This window comes from Prinia subflava, chromosome 16 (assembly GCF_021018805.1).
Source record: "Prinia subflava isolate CZ2003 ecotype Zambia chromosome 16, Cam_Psub_1.2, whole genome shotgun sequence".
In the NCBI taxonomy this organism is placed as follows: Eukaryota; Metazoa; Chordata; class Aves; order Passeriformes; family Cisticolidae; genus Prinia; species Prinia subflava.
This window is the reverse complement of record NC_086262.1, coordinates 5,644,802-5,649,754: the sequence shown is the minus strand read 5'-3', so window position 1 is coordinate 5,649,754 and position 4,953 is coordinate 5,644,802.

Below are 4,953 nucleotides of genomic sequence, written 5' to 3'. Positions count from 1 at the left end.
TACTTTAATGAGAATGCTGTCTACCATGTCAGCTAAGCTAAGTTTGACACTAGAAAACTCTTTCTCCTTCTTTTTCAGGCAAAATATGACATTGGAGAAAACTTAAAACTTATGCTGAATGTGATTGAAGAATTAGTTATTAGCTGTATTTTGGAACTCTGAGCAAAAGCATACAGAGAGCAATATAAATGGAGCTGTTCAGAGAATAAGCTGCTCTCTGCAGGAACAAAGACATGCAGGGAATTGTCCAAGAAGAAACTGCTGATTGAAGTGTTGGCTGATAATCACTTTTGTGTATGCTTAAATTATGCCACTAAAACCCCTTTCTGTTCAAAACCATCTGTAGGGATTGTATATTTGTAAACAAATACAGATTAGGATAATTTATTAATTTTTTTTCTGCCATCCACTCATTATTTCTGCTAGAAGTATCCACTTCTAAGCTCCCAACCATGTTAACCTCTGAGCACTGAGACAACATTTTAATTGGCTTACAAGTATGATTTGGCTTTTATCCTTACATAAAACGTGAATGTTTCAAAATCTCATTCATGCTAGGAGATACAGTACCCACATGCTTTCAGGATTAAGCACGATGTGTTAACTTCACTGAGTGCAGATGTGCAGGGAGTTCTGTAAATTAGGCACACTCCTTGTTCCAGCCAGCGTGGACAAAAGCTTCCACAGGGAGAGGACAAGAAGCTGGTGTGAAAAGTTATTCAGGTTATCTGTGCCAGCTCTTTGCAGCAGAGAACAGGCTTAGTGCTCCCAAGTGAACAGCCAGGCTTTAGACTCGCAGAGGCAGGAAGTACTCTGGGCTTAGCAATTAGCACAGGAAGGTAAAGCTGCATTTTATGTGGAAATACAGATGAAAGGTTGGTTAATTGAACTTCTCCTAAGTGCCAAACACAGAGCAGCACAGAGAGACATCCTGTCAATACACGTTTAACACTATCAGAGAAAGAAAGTAGAGAACATCCTTGCTACCAATTATCTGTTAAGCTGGAGCACTACATCTACCAAATCTGTCTAGGTCTCTATGAATTAGAGCATCACAGCTGAGTGGTTTTATTAGATCTGTGTCTAGAGTTGAAAAGATTAGGTGCTTTACATATGAACTAGAAAAAATGGTTGCAGCAAAAGAATTCTTAGTGAGGTTTTTGTCTGCATCCTTTTCTTTCTTAAATGGAATCACTTTTCTCTACTTTCTTTTCCTTTCAGTCTAGGCTCATTATATAGCTTTTGTTTCCTAATCCTCAGTGTTATCAGAAACTTTTTTGGTAGATCTATTTAAATATACCTGTATGTCTAACAGATTTTTGTAATAAAACCTGACCTAATCTAAAGCCATAAATATCCCCCTACTCTCATTAATATGAAAAAAAAAATATATCTTTCTTTTTATAATGATATGTATATAATATGTGTGTAAATAATCAGGATAATGTTGATAGTCAGGAGGTGTATATATATATATATATAGAATAAGAGTCTTATACTGCTGCATGGCCCCTGCCCATGTAGGCTCCCTGTCCCCTGTGAGCTCACACCCATTCCCCACCCCAGAGCAGAGACTCTGTATGGGAGAGGTAAAGACAGTTCCTGAAAATGACCCACTAGAAGGTGCTCCAAGAGCCTCCAGTTGAAGAGCTTTGTGTTCCAGTTCACAGAGTTTGAACAGAAAATGATAAAATTGACAGAAATGGCATCTCCCAAGGTCTGTTGGGATGAAAGGTACTGAGATGAGACAGGGTTGGATGGGAAAGCTCGGACTTTCCTGGTGTACCCCCAGCCTAAGGTAGCAGAGCCTGGTAATGAAGAGCCTGTGGCTTATTGAACTGTGAATCCATCTGTAGTGAAGTGACACAGGAGAGTTGATGTCACTCGCCTGCAAGCTTGGAGCAGCAGGAATTCTGTTTCTTCCCTTCCTGGGATCTCTGAAAAATGAAAATTCAATTCATTGCAAGCTGCTGGTTCCAATATATGTAGGAGATTCAGAGCAAGTTGAAGTAATAACTCTAGAAAAATAATCAGAAACTTGTGATTATATGCACATGGAATTAGGTCCTCTTTTTTTATTCTTTTGCTACAAATCAAAAGACTACTCTGAAAAATACTTTGTTTTGCGTTAAGATTATATTATAATTTTATGTTCTCATTTTGACGTTTCATTTCGTGCTTCCTATTTTTTTAATATTTGAAAGGTTTTGTGATTTCTTGCCCCTAGTTTCCTTAGTATGTATTATAGTCCACAAATTCATACAATTGAAAACTCTCTGTATGACTGAGGCTATATTTACTTGAAGTTGCAATGCTAATGTATCCTGAGCAAGCAAAAGCACAAGTCATACCCTTCAGGTAGTTTGAAAAAAAAAAAATCAATGGCATTTAAAAAGTTTGCTCAGGATACAAGCAAACAGTTGCAATGAGTTCTGCAAAGTAGATTTTGGAGCTGCTGATATTTTTCAGTCTCTCATCTCTTAAATCCTGCTGTTTATTGTTAAAATAAAAGTAGATTGGGTGTTTTTTCCCCTCATGAAGCAGATATGACTGCTGGCATTGTGCAGCAGTGACACAGGATCCTGAGTGTGCAGGGGCTATGGATCCTCTTCTTCCACGTGGGGAATCAATCAGGTGTTAGATACTCTGTGATATCTTATTTGTCATTTGTATTTTACCTGGAGACCACTATGACATGTGCATAATCTCAGTGAAATGTCACCTCTGCAAATTGGCTGAGGCACTGCACCACCAATCTTGGTGCCAGTGGGCAAACAGCAAACTGCTGAATCTATCCCAAATTCCTACATTGCAGGGGGGACCTGCACAAATGCTTTGCATGAAGGAATAGCAGGTCAGTGCACCTGCAATGACTACTGACACCTTCAGGCCTCTTTCTGGGGTTTTCACCAGAGGATTTGCAGTCTTTAAGTTGCAGTGCCTCTGCAAATTAAATAATCTCTGCATTTTATCATCCATCTTGTTTGGGAGCCATAAACATCATGTTCTTCTCTGGTAGATAAATCCTCTGACCTTAAGTGCTTACATTCATTTTTCAATATGCACATATTGTTTACAATGGTATCTTCACCAGGCATTTGTGTTGAAACTCATAAACTTTTCAGGCAAAGCAACATCTCCAGAAAGTAGTTCAGTAAAAAGTTCCTTTCCCAAATTAACCACTGTGTTTTGCAGGTGGTTCAAGGGGGTTACTTAGCACAATGTTCATACTTTCTCCTGTCTGTATTATCAGTGTGGGAGTACTGTCTTCGTCCTCTCCTGCTTGCCTTCAAGTGTATTTCTCAAGACATCTTTTAATACAGCAGATACTCTGTGAAATACCTTCTGAGGGCTAGTGGGAAGATCACCAAAGGAACAAGTAGATGTTAGCTTTATCAGATATCCACTCGACTTTCAAGACAGAGAACAGCAATGGTGTACTTGGGGCTGTGAAGCTGCTGCCAGGCCAAGCTGTTTTGTTTGGGGCAGTGTTTTACTCTATGGGCTGGATGAGTAAGAAGGCAAGTCTGCAGTGCTTTCATCAAGCACCATTTCCCTTTCCATTGCAACTGCATAACAAATGGGTTATATTTACTGTTCTGTGATGGGGGTATTGAGTGGTGTGAAGGGCACCTCCAGATCAGCTCAGCTGGTTAGAGCACGGTGATAATAACACCATAGTTATGGGGTAGATGTTTGTGTGGGCCACTCACTTGAGAGTTGGACTTAATGATCCTTATGGGTCCCTTCAAACTCAGAATACTCTGTGATCTCTCCCTTTTTCCTTTGTTCAAGCTCAGTTTCTCCCAAACCATGTACAAGGACTAGGTAGCAACTGCACCTACTTACAGCACCTTATGTAATTAGGACTTCTACTTATCAGTGTGAAGATCCCCAGTCAGAGGATGACTTCAGCCCTGTGCTTTAGTTGATTGGGGTGAAGGGAAGTGAGAGGGAGCTGTGTGAAGAAACATACTCCCACTCCAGTTTAACTTTAATTACAGATAATGTCGAACAGCCACTGCTTTTGTATTAGGCTTGATTTACTTGGTTTGTTCATTATCAACGAGGTGTTACTCTCTGTTCTGAGGCTGGGAGGAGATGCAAAGGGGATTGAAGTAATTTCCTGCATACAAACTTTTCTCTTAAACTACTATTTTTTTTTTCCCATTATATGTAGCAGGCATCGGTTTGACATCAAATATATTCAGCTTACTATGATGTGTGGTTTCAATATACAGACTACTCCAGTGGGCCCTATTTGTGCATTATGTCATCACAAATGATTTAAACGAGTGTGGCTCCAGTCTCAGTCTGTGCCAAATGAGTGGGTAGATAAATTTCCAAAGATAACATTGGGTAGATTTCATATCAGCCGTGATTTTATGTCAGTGTTGGTCACTCAAATCTTTGTTGAAGTGAATGATAAGTTTTAGTATTTATTTTGGAAAACATTTACCTAAATAAAATGTGCTCTGAAATTAGTGTGTAGCTTTTCTGTGCTGTCTGAGTGCTATGGACTGGTTGTGTTACCTTTTTAAGAAACTGTTCTGTGTTCTTGCCTGTGGAGCTCTGGCTGAGGGTGTGTTCTTATGGAGAGGGCTGGGTCAACTTTGTTTCCTTATCGTAGTGATGCTTATACAATTTTATTTTTAATTATCAATAGCTGTGGGTTTAAACATTAAATTATAGGGATTTTGCTGAGACTTGAGAGGCTGGTAAATACTTAAGGCAGTAATAAGATACATGAGCTTGTAGGGGCACACTATTGTCATGACAGGCAGTGAGTGCCAGTATGGACTGTTAGAAAGCAAGTAACTGATTGTGTTGTGGTTTGCTGTATTTTTTTTCCTTAAGGGAGAAAACACTGCTTAAGTGGATTCTATCTTTCAAAATGATGCTGTTAGATTAATATGGAGACATTGTTTCATAAATACTGAAAATTTGAAAAGG